This window comes from Eriocheir sinensis, chromosome 25, assembly GCF_024679095.1.
Source record: "Eriocheir sinensis breed Jianghai 21 chromosome 25, ASM2467909v1, whole genome shotgun sequence".
NCBI classification, from domain to species: Eukaryota; Metazoa; Arthropoda; class Malacostraca; order Decapoda; family Varunidae; genus Eriocheir; species Eriocheir sinensis.
In genome coordinates, this window is record NC_066533.1 from 8,704,512 (window position 1) to 8,726,094 (window position 21,583).

At 41.9% G+C, this 21,583-nt stretch overlaps 1 long non-coding RNA gene across 1 annotated transcript in view; it reads left to right on the forward strand.

Annotated features, from left to right (window-relative positions):
• LOC127003287 (uncharacterized) overlaps positions 1-21,583 on the forward strand; it is a 125,404-nt gene that overhangs the window by 33,774 nt on the left and 70,047 nt on the right. The window lies entirely within an intron of this gene.

A 21,583-nucleotide genomic window follows, 5' to 3' on the forward strand; every position in this document is an offset into this window, starting at 1 on the left:
TGATTAGTTATTCTTTCAATCATTATTATTATTATTATTATTGTTGTTATTATTATTGCCGTTGTTGTTGTTACTATTTTTTTTTTTTTTTTTTTTTTACTGTTTGTGGTGTTGTGTTGTTTCGTCCGGTGTTTTTTTTTCTTTTTTTTATATTATTCGTCTGTTTATTTTATTATTATTTTTTGTCTAGATGTCGTTGTTATTGTCGTTATTGTCGTTATCATCGTCATCATTATCTTAAGAGAGAGAGAGAGAGAGAGAGAGCGTGTGCCATTCATTCCCTCATTCTAAGTCCTTTGTCACAATACATACTTGACCCACATGAATGATAAACATGATCCTCCTCCTCCTCCTCCTCCTCCTCCTATGTTGACGTAGAAAGTCCGGACGTGATTGCCATCACCGAAACGTGGGCCACCTCTGACCACCTAATGACCGAATTCTCAATTCCGGGATACGAGAGCTTCTACAAAAACAGACTTCACAAGAAAGGAGGAGGTGTCATCTGTTACGTCAAGAACAAATACCCTGCCGTGGAAATAACCAAAGAAGACTCAGAGAAATATGACACTGTATATGTTGAACTGGAGACTAGCAAGTACAACAAAATAACGATTGGAACCGTTTACAGACCTCCAAAGCAACAAGCAGCGGACGACGAAGCGCTGTACGAGGAAATTCACACCATAACACAAAACAAACAGTCAGTCATTATCGGGGACTTTAACTGTTCCAACATTGACTGGACCACGATGATTGGAGATCGGGAGGGTAACAGATTGCTCGAAATGTTAGAGGACAATTTTCTTACTCAGATTGTTACCCAACCGACGAGGGAAAATAACTTATTAGACCTAGTACTCGTGAGTGATTCAGATCTCACACGTGAATGTCAAGTCGGCTAAAACTTGGATGGTTGCGACCATCACCTAATTCGCCTAAAAATCAGAACAGACCATGAACTCACAGAAAACATGTCCAAGATTCCAGACTACAAAAAGCCAATTTTAACTTGCTCGTGAGCTGCTAACCCAGACAACTTGGGAACCCATGAACCTCACTCCGGTGGACGGCGCGTGGAACGGCTTTAAGAACAAACTCCTGGAGGTAGAGAGAACGACTGTTCCCATGAAGACAAGGAGAACAAATAATGCCACAAGCACACCGTGGATGACTACCCAAGTTCGACGGGCGATTAATTTGAAGAAGAGAAAATACAACTTGCTAAAGGAAAACAGCACTGACGAGGCACGCGAACAGTACCATCAAAGCCTCAGAGCTTGCAGAACACTCATTCGCCAGAGTAAACGTGACTATGAAAAGCAAATTGCACGCGAAGCCAAGTCCAACCCGAAAAGTTCTTCACGTATATAAGAACCAAAAGAAGACAAAAGCAATATCGGTCCCCTAAAAGATGAAAGTGACGTACTAACACAGGACAGTAGACAAATGGTCGAAATCCTAAACAGGAACTTCGCGTCTGTGTTCACGGTCGAGAATACCCAGTCCGTACCCGAGAGCCCTTCCCCACCGATGGGAATCACTCCCCTAGAAATTGGCACAATCGACGAACGGGATGTGAAAAAGTACCTAGACAAACTCGAGACAAACAAGTCCGCCGGACCCGACGACTTGTCACCCAGGCTGCTCAAGGAACTCAAGCAACAAATCCTCAAGCCACTCACCGCCATCTACAATCTGTCCTCCAACAAAACAAAGTCCCGAAAGACTGGAAACAAGCGAACGTAACACCGATCTACAAAAAGGGAGACAAAAGTGTGGCCCTAAACTACAGACCAATCAGCTTGACCTCAGTGGCAGGAAAAATCCTCGAGAAGATCATCAGAGACAAACTCGTTAGGTTCCTTGAAGACAACAACATCATTTCCGATGCTCAGCACGGTTTCAGGAACAAGCGCTCATGCTTAACCAATTTATTGGACTTCTTCCAAGGTATCTATGAAAACTGGGATAATCATATCCCCAGTGATGTTATATATCTAGACTTTCAGAAAGCCTTTGACAAAGTGCCACATGAAAGACTCCTCAAGAAACTTAAGTCGGCAGGATTAGGCGACGATCTGACAGCGTGGATCAAAGACTGGCTCACTGAAAGAAAACAACGAGTTGTACTCAACGGACAGGCCTCCGAGTGGCTCCCGGTCACAAGTGGAGTGCCACAGGTGTCAGTGCTGGGACCCATACTTTTCATCATATATATCAACGACCTAGAACTAGGATTAAAATCCAATCTTTCAAAATTTGCCGACGACACAAAGGTGGGTGGGAAGGCCCTCACGACGGCAGACTGCGAAATTATCCAGAGAGACCTGGACCAGATCACTCGGTGGTCAGAAAACTGGCAGATGTCCTTCAACACTACCAAATGTAAAGTAATGCATATCGGATCCAGAAACAGCAACCACATATACCACATGGGTGGCGAACCACTACATGTTGTGCAAGAGGAAAGAGACCTCGGGGTCACCATCAGCAGTGACTTGAAACAAACAAAACACTGCAAGTCCGCCTGTAAGAAAGCCAATACAATGCTTGGGTTCATATCGAGGAACTTCGAATACAAGACGCCGGGAGTTATGTTATCCTTGTATAATTCGCTGGTAAGGCCCCACCTGGAATACGCCGTGCAATTCTGGTCTCCTAATTACAGGAAAGACATTGAATTACTTGAGAGAGTACAGCGCCGCGCCACGAAGATGATACCATCACTGAGGACGAAACCCTATGAAGAACGACTCGAGCGACTCAACCTCTTCACGTTGGAAAAGAGACGACTGCGGGGAGACATGATACAAGTCTTTAAGTACCTGAACAAGCTCAGCAACGTTGATCACTCCAAACTCTTCACGCTACAAACTAACCTGAGAACAAGAAACAACGGAAAAACAATTCAAGCAAAGCGATGCAATACCGACATCGGCAGGAGTTACTTCTCGAATAGAGTTGTTCGCCACTGGAACAGCCTTCCTGCAGAAGTGGTTAGCGCAGAGACCATCAACTCCTTCAAGAAACGCATTGATCGCCACTTTGCTGCAACAGGAGTGAACTGAACGTTCCCAAGAGTAGGTACACAAGTGCTTTAATCCTTCCCTGCAAGCCACTTCTGTGGCAAACGGATTGATTAAATCACTGAACGCAGGCAGCCTAGTAATGAGCCAACAGGCTTTCTGCTGCCTGCTAGTCCATGTTTCCATGTTTCCATGTTTCCTCCTCCTCCTCCTCCTCGTAGTCTCCTTTTATTCCCTCATGTCTTCTTTATGTGTTTCCTTTTCTTTCATTCTTTTTTTGTTGTTCTGTTTCCTTCCTTTTTTTTCTCTTTCTCATTTTTCTTTTATATTCCACTCCTCTCCTCCTCCTCCTATCCCTCTTCCCCTTTTTCTTTCTTTTTACTTCATTTTTCAACACCTCCTCTCTCAGCCTTTTCTTCTTACCTCCCTTCATTGTATTCCATAGTTATAAACATAATTGCTAATGAAGTGCTAATTGACTCACCTTGTTCTCTCTTTCGTTGCAGGTAAGCGCAGCATCCCTTCATTAATCCCTGAGGTACTAGAGGTAAGAGGGTGAAAGTGTATGTGGGTACCTGTTTACACCTGCCCTTTGCACATGTTTACCATCACTGCTATCTCATCACAATCATCACCATCACCATCAGTCTTGCTTCCATATACAAATCATCACCTTCCCAACTATATGCCACTAACTTAACTCTAAACTAAAAGGTATAAGGATGGTAAGGATCGGGTTATTTATTTTACCTTCCCTGTTTAACTTTTCCTTCATATTAACCTCTCCATACCTTACCTAGCTTAAAATTGCATAACCTTATTTAGCCTTACCATACCTAACCTTTATTTACCTTATATTACCTTTCCTTACATTGCGTTACCTTAGCTGACCTGACGATACCCTCATCATCATCAGCCTCACCCAAGCGTTTCCTTTCGCACCTGTCCTACGCATCTTGTTTCTAAATTTGATGTAAAGAGTCCGTAGACTTTAATTTCCTGACAATCTTCTGAATGGCCTTCCCTTGGGTCTTTTTCCATCAGTTCTTTCTCAGCTTCACTTTTTGTCTTGTTCTCCTCTCTCCTACATAATTATTCCTATATAAATATTTGCACTGTTCTTTATTATGTCATTATTTTTTTTTTGTTATTTATTTGCAGGTCCTTTTCTTTTCCAACATAGCGATTTTCACCATTAATATCTCTATCCCTCTGTGGGCACTCCTCAGCTTCCGATTGAAACCCTCCGCTGTAAGATCATCATAAATACTCCACCACCACCACACTAGCAATCTCAAGCACCGCCACCATCACCGTCACCTTGATCACCATTACCATACCCAATAACACCAACCACCAGCCGCAGAACTGTTACCATCACCGCCATTACCACTCACAATCACCCCCGTCCACCACCACCACCACCGCTGCCCCCGTCTCAGTCTCTGCAATATTACTGTTCTGCGTTTCTCGTCCTCGCCCTCGAATGTGCCTCGGCGGGCTAATGGAATTCCTGTGTCACGTTTCCTCCGTTTTCTTTGCCGGAAATCCCCCGCGCAACATTTTCTTCCCAGCATAAATTCGTAAAACGCGCGACGGAAGATGCGACGCGAATCGGATGCGGCAATTGCGACGGAGATGATGATGATGATGATGGTGATAGTATGTAGGATGATGATGATGATAGTATGTAGGAATGAAGAGGCGGCCAGTTTGTGTTACGTCCTAATGAAAAATGTTGAGGATTTCTGCCGGCACGATTGTAGTTGTGATAGTAGTAGTAGTAGTAGTAGTAGTAGTAGTAGTAGTAAAATAAGAAAATCAAGTAAAAATACGAAAACACGTGAATACATGCGCTGATAAAAAGAACAAGAAAAACAACGAAAACAAGAACAATAATGACAGCAACAGCATCAACAACAACAACAGCAAAAAAAAATCTCCAGTGATAGCCCTCAATACACGATAATTCTTTTTCCTTCTCACCCAAGAAAGGAAAAAAGAAAATAAAGGTGTCGGGACGTGGTTCGGATGCCGCCTTTCAGACCGAATTCCTCTCCCAAGACGACCGGAAGACCCTACCTCGCGACCCTGAGAGAGAGAGAGAGAGAGAGAGAGAGAGAGGTGGGGTAACGTGAAGTGGGAAATATTTTATGATTATTACACCATACTCTAATTATTATTATTATTATTATTATTATTATTATTATTATTATTATTATTATTATTATTATTATTATTATTATTATTATTATTATTATTATTGTTATTGTCATTAAACTGTTCTCACCCTCTTTCCTATCTTCTGTATCTTTCTCGCTCCCTCCTCTCCTTCCCTTTCCCATTCTTTGCTTTAAATTTCCCTCACCTTCACCCCTCCACTTTTCCTCCAGTATCACCAACTCTTTCCTCTCCTCTCAAGCCTCTTCCTCTTCACGTCCTCTTTCCTCCGCGACCATTTCCTTCCTTTTCCCCTTCATCCAAAGCTTCCTCTCTCTCTCTCTCTCTCTCTCTCTCTCTCTCTCTCTCTCTCTCTCTCTCCTGAGGGAAATTTTTAGTTCAGGGAAAAAAGTGGAAAAAAAGGTGCTGGGTATACGGACCTTGATGCTTTGGAAACTTGAGGCTAATGTAATTTCTGACTCTCTCTCTCTCTCTCCCTTTTTTTACGGGCCGTGTCCTGAATTTTTTTCCTCACCCTCTTAATTAAGGTGAGCTGCCCCCCCCCCTCCCCCCTCCCCCCTTTTTTTTTCTTTCCCATCCTTTTCTTCTCCTTCCTTTCTTCTCACCCATTACTCCCTTACTCTGTCTACTTTCCTTTCTGTCCTTACCAACCTTCTTCCTCTTCTTTCCCCTCCCTTCCTTTATTCACTCCATTTTTCCCTCTTCTCCTTTCCTCCTCTCACTTTTCCTCTCTCACTTCTCTCCCCAATCTCTTACCTCTTCAGTATTTCCTCTTTTCTGTTCACTTCTTCCTCCACCCTCTTTTTCCTCCCTTAATTCACGTAAATCATTCCTCAACTTCCCTCGCATACTTTCTCCCTTTATCAACATTTCCTTCCTTGTTTTACCCTTTCCCCCTTTTTTTCCTCCCCTTGTTAACTTGAACCCTTCCTCTAACCTTGCTTCTTATCTACGTTCTCTCCCTCCCTCCCTTCCTCTTTCCTCACTTGCTTCCCCCTTTGCTTCCTGCGTTCCTTCCTCTACCTACACCTGCCTTTCTTTCACATCTCTGCTCTTCCTTATCTTCCTCATCTCCATTTGTTTTCCCTCCATATTCTTCTCCTTATGTTATGTTCCTCTTCCCTTCTTCCCGTCTTTTCCTACTTTTTCCCTCTGATCCTTTGTCTTCTTGCATCCTCTTTCTCTCCTTCCCTCCCCGTCCCCTTCCCTTTCCTCCCCTCTTCTCCCTTTTTCTCCCTCCCTTCCCTCCCTCGCTGAGTTAACCTTCAATCGAGTTACTTCTATTGAATTTTAGTTTTTACCTCCTAACCTTCATATATATTTTTTTTCATTTATTTATTTCTTTTCTTCTGTACAGTAACAACCCAAAACCTCACCTCACGTAACCTCACTCTCAGAACAGGACCACAAACACAAAACTTTGCAGCCCCGCACTGAATTGTTACCCCGTTAGAAGATAATGAAATGTCGTCGTCGCATTATTGGCTATTGTTTTGGAGTGCGCCGAATACCTCCGTACCCTATACCCCCGCATGCTCTATACAAGACGTAGAAAATAATGGTAATACAACAATGTCGGTAATAAGCTGATATTGATTAATTGCCAACAGACGAAACTAAAATCAAAGAAAAATGTGAAAAGGTTTTGGAATATATAGAGAAGAAAAACACAATCACAAGTGAAGAAAATCGGGAAAATGCACAGAAAAAATAAGAAAAAGAATGATTAGTTTATTACACAAAGAATCACAAAAATGAACAGGGTTACACAAAAAATAGATAAAAATGGACACGATTACACAAGTACTACACAGGAAAAGAGAGGATTACAAAAAAATGCATAATGGCAAGGATACACAAGAATTTAATAAGGATCGACAAGAGTACTAAAAAATCACATAAGAATTGACATGAATACTGAAGAATTACATATTTTGTTGCCACATTTTGAGTAGTCCTGCCCTGTTTTCCTCTCTGCTGCAGACTCCCATATGAAGCTCTTAGACCGGTCGTTTAATCACATCAAGTTTTTGCTACCTGATCTAGATATTAATCTTGAGCATCGCCGCATTGTTGGCTCTCTTACTCTGTTGTATAAGATCTTTAACAATCATAACCATCCCTTACATTCTAAACTTCCTCCGTCTTTTCTTCAGCCTCGTTTGACAAGGTTTGCTTCAAGTCTCAATGATTTGGCATTTTCAGCTGTACGTTTTAATACTTCTCAATTTTCTAAAAGCTTTGTTCCCTGTATAACTAAATTGTGGATCCATCTTCCAAATGATGTTGTTAAAGCTGAAATTATTTAAGAACAGAGTTAATAGTTTTTTTACTAAGGTGACTTGCTCTTTCCTTAGGGCAATGTTCCCCCCTCTGAGACTCTTTCTAGGTATATAGTTCCACGAACTCTCCAGAAAGGCTGACATTCTTGACCTATAATAATAATAATAATAATAATAATATGAATTGACGGTGTTACACAAGAATTACTAAAATTGAGGATTACGCAAGAATTGCCCAGAAAAAAATACCTACACAAAAGTGGAGACCATTCCACCACAGACTAAACCAACCCTCAACTTAACCCAACTCAGCCTAACTCCGCCGGGCCTCCTCGCGTTATGGGCTCTAATTCGGCGCGACGTGTGACAAATGGGGCGGCGGGGCGCTGTCGGCTCCCCGGGAGGTTTCGGCCCAGTGGTCACTTCGGCCCTTCCCTCCAGTCCCTTGTGGATTGCGGCGGACGAGAGGGAAAGTTTAGGTTAGGGAGGAGAAGGGGAGACCGAGAAGGGAGCAGCAGTAGGAGGAGGAGGAGGAAGAGGAGGAGATTTAACGAAGGGTTTTACAGAGAGAAAGGGATAAATAGATACACAGAGATAGATAATGAGTGTCTCGTCTCCTCACGTGTCCGTCGCACAGCTATCTTCACCTTCGTATCACCTGCCCAATTAAGGAGACAGGTGCGTGTCCAGACAGTAGAGTGAGGAAGGGAGAGAAGGAGGGAGAGGGCGAAGATCAGGGAGGAGGGAGAGCAGAAGACAGGGACACGGATAGTAAAGGAAGAAGAGATGGAAGATAAAATATAGACTGAAAAGGAGGTGGAAAGAAGAAGGGAAAGGAAGCAGAAGAGGTTAGTAGAGAGAGAAGGAATGGATGAAGGAGGAAGAGGAGGAAAGAAAAAAGGTTGGCGATAAATAAAAGCTGTAATGGATAGAAACGGTAAAATGGAGAGATGTAGAAATGAAGGAAGGATAGAAGGAAAAAATGGAGAAGTGAATAAAGGAGAGAAAATGGAGGAAAAAAAGAAAGACAAATGGATGAATGATAGAAAAAGGAAGAATGAGATGATGGAGAAGTAAAGGAACTATGGAAACAAGAAGACGATGGATAATTGGATGAAAGATACACAAAGAGAAAAGAATGAAAGTGAGAAGTAGAGAGAGGATAGGACGAAGTAGAAGAAGATGGAGAAGTGGAGGAAGGATAGAGAAAGATAGTTTGAGCTTGATACGAAGTTAAAGTTAAGCTCACACCTATACACCTGTAATTAAAACACCTGTCTGCAATTTTACACACCTGCCGAATGAGACCGCATCAAAAATACCTCAAATTCCACCGTAAAAATTTTCTTTCTCTCTCCCTCTCTCCCTTTCCCTCCCTTCATCGCGAAATATAAACTTTTACACAACTTTATCAAATATCTTTTTTATTTTTTTCCGGTGCTTCCCGATCCCATACTTTTTTTCTCGGATACGTATCGGCAGTTTTATTTCTCCCTCGGATAGCAAAACTTCGTAAAAAAAATATATACAACTCACATGATCCAATTCCAAAGCGTTTTGATGTGTTTGCTTATTTATTTATCTTTTTTGTTAAGGGGGGAAGGGGGGATTTTTTCTTTTGCTCATTTCCACTTGAAGGAGGAAATGAGAGGAAAGATGGAAGGGGTGGAAGGAGAAAAGTTAGAGACGGGAGATGAAAGAAGAGTACTCGTAAATGTGAAGGAGGGAAGACTGGAAGAGGAATAGAAAAGGATTAAGAGGAAAAGGGAATAAGGGAGAGAAGGAAGGTGAAGGAAGGAAGGTTATGAGCGGAATAGAAAATAAATCAATGAGGAGAACGGTAGGAAGAACAGACGAAGAAGAGAAAGTGATTTGAAGTAGTAGTAATAGAAGTAGTAGTTGATTAGTTAATAGAAAGGAATAAAAAACGGAAGCAGTGAAGGATGGGTGAGAAAAGGGATATGGGGAATAGAAACTGGTAAGGGAAAGGATGTTGCTGATGTCTATTGCTTTTTTTTTCTATCTTAATTTTTTCTGTCTTATTTGTCTTACCTGTTTCCATTTCTCCATAGCTCTCCCTTTCTTTCACTCCTTCCCTCGCTTTCCTCCTATTCCCCTACTCTCCATCCTTCACTTTCCTCCTTTTCCTCCCTCTCCTTTCCTTCCCTCTCATTTCCCTCTCTGATATTTGAGCCCTTTGTGTGTGTATATTTATGCCCTTCCTCTGTGTGTGTGTGTGTGTGTGTGTGTGTGTGTGTGTGTGTGTGTGTGTGTGTGTGTGTGTGTGTGTGTGTGTGTGTGTGTGTGTGTGTGTGTGTGTATGCAGGCGGACAGGCAGGTAATGTATGTTTGTATATATTTTTAGGTGCGTATGACAGAGATTAATGCAAGTGTGTGTGTATGTGTGTGTGTGTGTGTGTGTGTGTGTGTGTGTGTGTGTGTGTGTGACGAGGGGAAAAGAAGGGGTGAAAAAGAGGAAGGGAGGGAAGAGAGGAAAGGTTGAAGGAAGGAATATATAATGGAAGCAAGGGTAAAGAGAAGAAGGACGAAGAAGGCGAAGGAGGTAAAGCAGAGGTAAACTAGAGAGAAGGAAGAGAAAGAGGGACGAACAAAGAAGAGGGGAGAGGTGATAAGAGGTGAAGGAGGGAAGTTGATGAGATAATAGGAAGCAAAGAGAAGGAGGAAGGAAAGGAGAGATGAAAGAGGGAGATAAGATGGAGGAAGGAAGGAAAGAGAGAGAGAATAGGTGAGGGGAGGAATTGGGAAACGAAAAGAACAAGAGAAGACTAGAAAATTATATAAGAGAGAGAGAGAGAGAGAGAGAGAGAGAGAGAGAGAATTGGAGAAATGGAAAAGGATTGAGAGAGGAGACAGAAGGAAGAGAGTGTGAAAGAGAGTGCTGATAGAGAGAGAGAGAGAGAGAGAGAGAGAGAGACACTATATTTCTCCATTTTGACACGTGTATCACATTTCTCTCTCTCTCTCTCTCTAACACATGCATACTTATCAATTATATTTTCTCAATTACCTTACCTTTCCTATATTTTCCTTGTCTAATAACATAATTCCCTCACAAACTTAATTTTCGTGTATATACTCTCATTTTTTATTATTATTCTCTAAATACTTTAATCGCTCTATTCCATTATATCGTTTCCTTACCTTTACCTTACCTTAATATACAGTCCTCCGTTTACCTTATCCAATCTTATGTCACATCTTTTAATATCATACAAATACTTGAGCCTTCATTTCATATTATCGTTTCCCACCTTCACCTGACCCTATCATAAAATACTCTCCTCCGTTTACCTTAGTTGATCTTCCTTTCAACATTCCCTATCAATTTTTGCATAATATTATCTAATCATTTTTCCCACCCCTTTTTTAATCTTACCCTTATTAAATTTTATTACCAATATTCTCTATCAAATTTTTGCATCATATCACTCTTCTTACCCTTACCTAACTTTACCCTTTATAAATACGCTTTCGGACCTTCCCTTTCCATTTCAATATTTCCCTTTCCATTCCATTCCCATATTCTTTTCAACCTTCCATTTCCAACATTTTTTCCTTTCCTTCATATTACCTAATCGTTTTTCTCATTCTCTACCTTATTTTACCCATAACTAATCGTTTTTTCCAATATTCCCTTTCCATTTCAACATTTCCTTTTCCATTTCAATATTCCTTTCAGCCTTCCATATATAACTTTTTTTTCTTGATTTTACTTGGTCATTTTTTCAACCCCTTACCTTATCATACCTGTATTCAATCTTCCTTTCCAACATTCTTTATTATTTTTTTACCTCATATTACCTCATCACCTTTCCCATGATTACCTAACCTTACCCTTATTCAATCTCTTCAACATTCAAATTTTCGCTCCATATTACCTAAACGCCTTTCCCTCCCTTACCTAACCTTCCCCTAATCTACTTTACCTGTATTTACCCTAATTAAGTGATCACACAGCCTTCCCCCTCGTCCCCTTCGGCCTATGCAGCCACCTAATCCATTTTCTTCGACACTAATTGACCGATTATGGACCCCAGGTGGAGGTCAGCGGCGCGAGAGGTCAGAGTTCACGGGGGGCTAAAAGGGAGGCTGTAAGGGTGAAGGTGCAGTGAAGGGAAGTGTGATTTTAGGCCTAATGAAGATGTATATTGTGTTGTGAGGGAAGGTATAGCTGAGAGAGAGAGAGAGAGAGAGAACACGGCGGCGGAAATTAAGACATGGAGACAGGGACGGCGGTAGAGAGAGACAGACAGATAATCGGACGGAAGAAAGTGAGAGAAAAAAGGAAATCATTGAGAGAAAAATATAGACCAATTTACCAACACAAGGACAGATACAGACAGACAGACAGAAAGACACACAAACAGACAAACTTAATACAACAAAGAGATACAGATAGACAAATATAACAGTAAAAGCAAAGAATGTACAGACAGACTAACACCACTGCCATCAGAAACACAGACAGACAGACAGAAAATGATCGAAATATAGACCAGTGAACATGAGAGGTTGTGAGGAATATACATACACCAAAACAAAGTCACAAACAAACAAACAAACAGCATCATTTAAACATACACACACATATAGAAAAATATACAAACACACACCACTACCCTCACCACCACCATCACCACCACCACCACCACCATCACCACCACCACCACCACCGCCTCATCTCGGTGATAAATATACATACGGAGTTAAAAGCTTAAAAAAAATATTAGTTAAAAAGAATGATAAATCAAACTCATGAATTCTTGTTTTTGTTTTGTTTGTTTTTAGCGTATATATGACACTTTTTGTTTGCCTTTAAAAGTTGCGTTTGTATTGTAGAAATTTATGGACCCAGCCAAGTGGAAGTACAGTGTTGAATTTATTATTATTGTCATTATTATTATTATTATTATTATTATTATTATTATTATTATTATTATTATTATTATTATTATTATTGTCATTGTTGTTGTTGTCGTTGCCGTTTTTATTAATTTAAGACGAATATATTGATTTTTTTTATACAACTGAGAGAGAGAGAGAGAGAGAGAGAGAGAGAGAGAGAGAGAGAGAGAGAGAGAGAGAGAGAGAGAGAGAGATTGCTGCGGTTGGTTATAATCAGAGGGGGGGAGGAGCAATTGTGAAGGAAAGTGGAAGGACATAATGTAGGAGGAGGAGGAGGAGAAGGAGGAGGAGCAGAAGGGAAAGAGTCGGTAATAACAATCTTCTCACCAGCCAAGAATGCGTGCCTATGCCTTTCTCTCTCTCTCTCTCTCTCTCTCTCTCTCTCTCTCTCTCTCTCTCTCTCTCTCTCTCTCTCTCTTCATCTCAGTTGTCAAGGTGTTACTAAGTTATGTGTGGATGAGAATATCAAAGAAGGAACGGAGGAGGAGGAAGAGGAGGAGGAGGAGGAGGAGGTGGAGGTGGAGGAAAGACGGAGGAAAGGTGTGCGTGACCTTTGGAGGAGAATTCGTCCTTTGTGGCGTAGAGCTGGGCCTTCACCTCCTCCTCCTCCTCCTCCTCCTCCTCCTTCTCCTCCTTCTCCTCCTCCTCTTCCTGTTGTCATGTTTCCTTAAACTTAATAAAAAAAAATCGAATCACCTCCACCACCACCACTACCACTACCACCATCACCACCATCATCATCATTTTTTTTTCAGTAGTGATTTTTTTGCGTGCGTGTGTGCGTGCGCGCGCTCATACAAGAAGAGCAATAGGTTATAATGCAAAATTGAAAGGGAAAGCAGTCAGCCATGTAACTTTACGCACACACACACACACACACACACACACACACACACACACACACACAGCTGCCACCTCTAATCTGTGTGTTTTTCGTGCCTTCTTCAATTTCTTCATTTTCTTTATCAAATTATTTTTCTTCTTTTGTTTTTTTTTTATTATGTTTGTTCCTCTATTCCTCCCTTTCTTTTGCCCCTTTTTAGTTCTCTTCCTTCTTCTTTTTAACTTTCCTTTTCTCCTCTTTCTTCCTTCTCTTCTTTCTCTTTTGCTTTTCCTTTTTTATAATAATTTTATTCCTCCTTCTTCCTCCCTTTCCTCATCCTTCCTTCTCCTCCTTCTCTTTCGTCTTTTCTTTTTATATTCATTTTATTTCTCCCTTCTTCCTCCTTCCCATCCCCCCCTCCCTCCCTCCCTCCCCCTCTCCTCCTCCTCCTCCTCCTCAAGCAATCATGGCTCAGCTGTTGGTGGCCTCAGCTTCACGGGTTTTTTTCTTTCCTTTTTTTTTTTTTTCCTCTGTGACGTCACGTTAGGGCCGGCCATTGATTGGAAGCCCGGCAGCCAATCAGCGCCCAGGGAATGTGAGAAGTGGACGGTGATTGGTTGGTTGGCTTGCTTTGTTTGTTTTACTTGATATTTTGTTTGATTGCATTATTTTGTGTGTGTATTTTAATTTTCTTTTTATCAATGTTTTAATGAATTAACTTTTTTTTATCAATAGACTACAAGGTTCACTCATTTTGTTTCTTTTTGTTTATGTATATGTTTTCTTAATTATGGTTTATTAGCGTTATAATTTCTCTCTCTCTCTCTCTCTCTCTCTCTCTCTCTCTCTCTCTCTCTCTCTCTCTCTCTCTCTCTCTCTCTCTCTCTCTCTCTCTCTCTCTCTCTCTCTCTCTCTCTCTCTCTCTCTCTCTCTTAACCTGCATTACCTCGTCATTTATGCATTCACCTCCACTTTCCTCCTCCTCCTCCTCTTCCTCCTCCTCTTTCTCTTCCTCCTCTTCCCCCCCCTGCTCCTCCACTTTCCCTCACACCTCCATCATAATCATGCACTTTCCTTTTCTCCGTCTTTCACTTTCTTCCTATGAGAGAGAGAGAGAGAGAGAGAGAGAGAAGTTCTTACACTGACGTCATCACAACAGCTGACCAATCCGGTAAAGTGCAGGAGGTGGAAGAGGAGGAGGAGGAGGAGGAGGAGAGGATTAAGAGAAAGAAAAGAAAAAAAAGAAACCCTCTCAGAATTGAACTCAGGAGTGTGTGTAGTGTTAGAACGTGACGTGTGTGTGTGTGTGTGTGTGTGTGTGTGTGTGTGTGTGTGTGTGTGTGTGTTTCGGTCTGTCTGGAGAGGTGTCTGGTTGTTTGTCTTTATTTACTAGAGTGTCTGTCTGAGAGAGAGAGAGAGAGAGAGAGAGAGAGAGAGAGAGAGTTGCTTTCCATGATCTCTGGTGGGCATGAGACATAACTTTCCTCTTACATAAACTGTTGTGCCTCTCTCTCTCTCTCTCTCTCTCTCTCTCTCTCTCTCTCTCTCTCTCTCTCTCTCTCTCTCTCTCTCTCTCTCTCTCTCTCTCTCTCTCTCTCTCTCTCTCTCTCTCTCTCTCTCTCTCTCTCTCTCTCTCTCTCTCTCTCTCTCTCTCTCTCTCTCTCTCTCTCTCTCTCTCTCTCTCTCTCACTCTACATTTCTTCTTTTATGTTTCGCCTTGCTTCTCATACGACGAATAATGGAAGAGAGGAGAAGAAAGGAAGGGAAACGTCAACGAATATGCAGAGGAGGAGGAAGAGGAGGAGAATAAGGAGGAGGGGGAGGAAGAAGAAGGAGATGATAAGTAGGAGAAAGAAGAAGAGAAGGATAATAAGATGAAAATATTAGAATGGATTTAAGAGACAAAGAAATATTTAGCTCGACACGTTTTTCAAGAAGGGACAAAGACGGAATATTAAACATTAGATAAATTGGCTCAACGGTGAGAGAGAGAGAGAAGAGGGGAAAGATGTACGGCGGAAGAGGTTGTGAGGCGTGATGGAAGGAGAGAGAGAGAGAGAGAGAGAGAGAGAGACCAGGATTAGTGAAGGAAGAAAGACGAGGCGAGAGAGAAAGATAAAAGAGTGGATGGCAGGAGAGAGAGAGAGAGAGAGAGAGAGAGAGAGAGAGGTTTATAATTATGCAGACCGTTTATTATTCCTTTGTGTGTTTGAGATAAAGGTGTGAAGTTTTTTTTATATTTTAATCCGGGAATGTATATTTTTCCATGATAAAATATTTTCATGATTTTTTTTTTCTTTTTCATATTTTCTTTTCTTTTATAGTATGGTAGAATTTATGTCCGCAAATTCGTCTGTCTTACTTCCTCTTGTTTTGTTGGATCTCCTCTTCCTCTTTTTTTTCTTTCTTTTCCTTTATTTTTGTAATTGTACGAGAAATTATATTATTATTTATGTTTTCAACCTTTTCTTCCCTGGTTCTCATTTTCTTCTATTTCTTCTGTCCCTCCTCCTCCTCCTCCTCTTCCTCCTCCTCCTCTCCCTCCCCCCCACTATTCATAATTCTGGGTTTAATTGGGCATGGTCAGGAGGGGAGAGGAATGGTGAAATGGTGGTATGGTGATGAAAGAGGGGAGGGCGGACATGTCTTGGCGGTATGGTGCAATTTATGGTGACATGATGATAGTGGTTGTGGTGGTGATGATGGTGATGATAGTGGTGGTAGTGGTGATGGTGATGATAGCAGCGGTGGTGGTTGTAATGATGCTAGTGGTGATGATGGTAGGTGTGGTGGTGGTGGTGAATGTGTGTTTTGTACTTTGATATTCCTGAGAGAGAGAGAGATTCCAACAGACATATACGTATATAGATAGATACTTAGATGGATAGATAGATGGTTAGAGATAGATAGAGACTTAGAGAGAGAGAGAGAGAGAGAGGCATGTCAGTGATCCAAATGAGATTCCAATCACATTTACTAAAACGAAAAATTGATATCCACGCTTTTACACTCGACGGCCTTTTTTTTAACCTTTTCAGGATATATTTTTTTATTAAAGTATTCGAGGACGCGGCCCAATATCAATACTTTTTCCTGCTCTCTATTTTTTTCCCCTTTATTCATTTTAAAATTTTATGGGAGTGAGAATGTTACCGCTGCCCTTATTATTAATGTTATTATTATTATTATTATTATTATTATTATTATTATTATTATTATTATTATTATTATTATTATTATTATTATTACTGTAGCTTTGCAGGGCTTAAAATTACACTTACTTGTTATCATTACAATTAAAATATATAATGAGAGAGAGAGAGAGATACCATTACTCTCCCTCGCCCTCTCACCTTACATAAAGCGACAATGGATGGATGTTCACGCTGAGGAGGAATTGATATTACTGAAAACTTTGTCGTGTTTTGATACTTTTCACTTTCCACGAGGCGCCTGTCGGGGGAGGAGGAGGAGGAGGAGGAGGTAAAGGATGAGAGGGGAGTGGATACTGAAAAAAAGGGAGGATGTAGGGGATGAGAGGAGGAGGAGGAGGAGGAGGAGGAGGAGGAGGAGGAGGAGGAGGAGGAGGAGAAGGAGGAGGAGGAAGAGGAATTGAAGGGGACAAGGTTAAGTGCTGAAACGGAGCATCATTCTCACCCCCCCTTTCTCTCTCTCTCTCTCTCTCTCTCTCTCTCTCTCTCTCTCTCTCTCTCTCTCTCTCTCTCTCTCTCTCTCTCTCTCTCTCTCTCTCTCTCTCTCTCTCTCTCTCTCTCTCTCTCTCTCTCTCTCTCTCTCTCTCTCTCTCTCTCTGTCTTACTGTGCCTTGATGGGTGGTGGCGGTGGTGGAGGTTGTGGTGGTGGTGGTGATGGTGGTGGTGGTGGTGGTGGTGGTGGAAGGACAATGGAGTTTCCTGATACCATTTGAGGATAAGTAATATAGCGATAGTCATGGTAGGATATTGCAGTGGTGTAGAGGGTGGTGGTAGTGGTGGTGGTGGTGGTGATGGTGGTAGTGGTGGTGGTGGTGATGGTGCTTTTTTTTGGTCATGGTTTTTTTTTGTGTGTATATATGTGTGTGTGTGTGTGTGTGTGTGTGTGTGTGTGTGTGTGTGTGTGTGTGTACATGGATGCTTTCAGTGGTGGTGTTATTGGAGACAAGAACTTGAGTGATCCTGCGGTGGTGTTGCGGTCAAGTGGTGGTGGTGGTGGTGGTGATGGTGGTGGTGGGGATAGCAGTGGTGTTGCGGTCAGTGGTGTGGTGGTGGTGGTGATGGTGGTGGTGGTGAATGTGTGTGATGTTGCGGTCAGTGGTGGTGGTGGTGGTGGTGAATGTGTGTGATGTTGCGGTCAGTGGTGGTGGTAGTGGTGGTGGTGGTGGTGGTGAATGTGTGTGATGTTGCGGTCAGTGGTGGTGGTTGTGGGTGTGGTGGTGGTGGTGGTGTCAGTGCTTGGGTGATGTGATGCTGGTGTCAGAGGAGAGACATGCAGACAAAGAGGTTGACAGACAGACTGACAACTATACGGGAAAACAAAGGAATGGACATCGGACAGACAGACAAACGGACAAATAAACAGTCAAAGAGAAAAAAACTGACAACATAATAACACATTCAGTCAGTTATGTATAAAAAACAAACAGATAGACCGACAAAAACTGAGTGAGAAAATTACATGCAGACAAACAGACAGACAAACAAATAAGCAATCAAAGAAAAGAACAGACATAAAAAAACATATACAGTTAGTCATATATTAATTCAAACAAACGACAAACAGATAAACAGCCAAAAAGAGTGAGAAAATAACTTACACAGAGATACAGACAGACAGACAAATAGAAATGCATGACAGACAGACAGAAACAAAGAAACAAACACACATAACACGGAAACCACAGAAACGAACACAGACAGACACAGACAAATAATTAAAACACAGACGCACCGAACCTGAAGATGAATACACTCAAAAACCCTGAAAGGAGAATCGAACCCTCTCCCGAAGCCTTTTTATAGAGTATTTGATTTATTGAAGAAGGAATCGTGCTCTGTGTGCTAACTTAAAGGCGATCTACCCGGATGTGTGTGTGTTTTCTCTCTCTCTCTCTCTCTCTCTCTCTCTCTCTCTCTCTCTCTCTCTCTCTCTCTCTCTCTCTCTCTCTCTCTCTCTCTCTCTCTCTCTCTCTCTCTCTCTCTCTCTCTCTCTCTCTCTCTCTCTCTCTCTCTCTCTCTCTCTCTCTCCCTCTCTCTCTCCTCTCCTCCTCCTCCTCCTCTCCTCCTCCTCCTCCTCCTCCTCCTCCCCAAAACCCGTCACACAACAAAGGCGTGACCGGCTCTCCCCTTATATAATATTCCTTGACCTCCTCTACCTCCTCCTCCTCCTCCTCCTCCTCCTCCTTCTCCCCCTCCTCCTTCTCCTACTCCTCCTCCTCCTCCCTTTTTTTACCTCCTTCCCTCCTCCTCCAGGTAGCCACAAGGACACCTTTTTCTTCGCCTCCCTTTTTTATATTTCTTAATTACCTGTGGCCGTTCAGATGACGAAGGTGTGTGTGTGTGTGTGTGTGTGTGTGTGTGTGTGTGTGTGTGTGTGTGTGTGTGTGTCCTTCTCTTTGCTTTTCTTCCTATATTTCTTCTCTTTCTTTTATGTGTTTTTCCGCCATAATTTTCCTTGTCATTCTGTTGTTTGTCCGTTTTTCATTTTTATCTCCGCCTTTTCTTTTCTCCTCTTTCTTGTTTTTTTCTTGTTTGTCTATTTTTTCTTTTCTATTCTTGTCTGCTTCTCTTTTTTCCCTCCACCTCCTCCTCCAAATCTTCCTCCTCCTCTCCCTCCTCCCTCTCTTCCTGCTCGACCACTCGCCACGTCATGATTGGAGGAGAAAAGGAGGAGGAGGAGGAAGAGGAGCATCATATGTCTCCTCCCATAACAACCTCATTCCTCAACACGCCACCACGAGAAGGAGGAGGAGCAGGAGGAGGAGGGGGAGGAGGAGGAGGGGGAGGAGGAGGAAAAACGAACGAAGATGGAAGTGGATTTGCGACATTTTTCTTTTTCTCTTTTTTTCTTATTTCGTTTCTTCTCTAACAGGACGCATTTTCCTTCTTTTATTTCCTTTCCTCTCTTGTTTACTTTATTTTTCTTCCTTTGTTTCATATTCTTTTGATTTATTTTTTTCCCCTGTTTTATCCCTTTCTTTCTTTAACATCATATATCCTTTTTATTCTTCTTCCTCTTCGTCTTTTCTTTCTTCCTTCTTTTCTTATTTTGTGTCTTGCTTACTTTATTATTTTCCTACTTTTTCTTATCTCTATATTACTTCCTCTCTTCCTTTATCGCCATCATACTTACTTTATCTCATTTATCTTTTTTTTTTCAATTTTTTGTCACCCTTATATTTTTTTCACTCGCATCTTTCTTTTTTTTCTTTTTTCTCTCTTTGCTTTGTTCCTTCAATCTCATGTGGTTTTCTTCCTTTTGTTTTCTTCCTCTTTCTTTCCTTCACCTCGTATCTTTCTTTAATTTTCTTTTCTATTCTCCGTCTACTCGTTATGCTCTCTGTTCCCCATCTCTTATTTTCACTTTATTCCTTCCTTCCTTTTTTACTTTTTTGTACTTTTCTCCCCTACCTGTTTTCGTCTTCTTGTTATTCCTTCTCTTCCCCATCTCATCTTTCTCCTTCCCTTCTCCTCTTCCCTTCTCCTTCCCCTCACCCTCTCCCTTTACCATCATTGAAGTAATTTAAGTACACATCTGTGGTCTGTTCCCTTTCATCCCTTCCTCTTCAATTCCTTTTCCTCCTATTCCATTCTCTTCCATTGCTTCTAATATTCCTTCCCCTCCCTTTCCTTTGTTCCTTCTCCTTCCTGTTTCCTTTTTGTTTTTCTTTTGTTTTTCTTCTTAACTCTTGTCGTCCTGATGTTTTCTTTTCTTTTCATTTTTTCTGATTTCTGTTTTTATTTTTTTTACTTCTACTTTTGTTTCCTTTTCTCTTCATTTTTTTTCTTTTCACTTTTTTACTATTTCTTAATGTTGCTGCTTTTTTTTACATTTCTTTTATTATTATCCTTTTCCTTTACCCATTCTTCCAATTCCTTCCCTTCTTTTCCATTTCCTTTATCTGCCTTCTGTTTTAATCTCAATCCTTTTCATCTTTTCTTCTTTTCCCTTTTCCTTACCTCCTCTTTACTTCCTATGCTCCCTCGTTGCTTCCCTTCACTGTATTTCCCTTCCATTTCCTACCCTCTTTTTCATTCCAATTACTTTTTTTTCATTTCCTGTCTTTTTCTTCCCCTCCCTTCCCTCTTTCTCTTCTGTTTCCTTCCTTTCCTTTCTTTTCCTTCCCTTCCCTTTCCCTTACATCCCTTCACTTTGCTTCTCTTCCCTTTCCTTCACTCCACTTTCTTTATTTTCCCTTTCCCTCCCCTTTCCTTCATTCCATTTCCCTTCCCTTTCCTTCAGTTTACTTCCAATTCCGTCCCTTCTCATTCCCTCCTTTCCCTTCCTATCAAGCCCTTCATCTGACAGTGATTGCATTCCATGACTTTCATCTACTTCACCCCCCCCCTTCCTCCTCCTCCTCCTCCTCCTCCTACTCCTCCTACTTATCCTCCTCCTGATTTCCTCCTCCTCTCCCCTTCTTCCTTCCTCACGTCCTTCCTGCGCCTCTTCCTTACCCTTTGTCCGGCTCTGATTGCATGCTCTCTCTCTCTCTCTCTCTCTCTCTCTCTCTCTCTCTCTCTCTCTCTCTCTCTCTCTCTCTCTCTCTCTCTCTCTCTCTCTCTCTCTCTCTCTCTCTCTCTCTCTCTCTCTCTCTCTCTCTCTCTCTCTCTCTCTCTCTCTCTCTCTCTCTCTCTCTCTCTCTCTCTCTCTCTCTCTCTCTCTCTCTCGACTAACGTGAGTGTCAAAACCTCGAGATTGTCTGCGTTGTCATGAGGTCACTGAATTCTCTCTCTCTCTCTCTCTCTCTCTCTCTCTCTCTCTCTCTCTCTCTCTCTCTCTCTCTCTCTCTCTCTCTCTCTCTCTCTCTCTCTCTCTCTCTCTCTCTCTCTCTCTCTCTCTCTCTCTCTCTCTCTCTCTCTCTCTCTCTCTCTCTCTCTCTCTCTCTCTCTCTCTCTCTCTCTCTCTCTCTCTCTCTCTCTCTCTCTCTCTCTCTCTCTCTCTCTCTCTCTCTCTCTCTCTCTCTCTCTCTCTCTCTCTCTCTCTCTCTCTCTCTCTCTCTCTCTCTCTCTCTCTCTCTCTCTCTCTCTCTCTCTCTCTCTCTCTCTCTCTCTCTCTCTCTCTCTCTCTCTCTTCCTTTATGTATCCATCGTCTTTGCTGGAACGGATTCTTATCTTTGTCTGTGTGG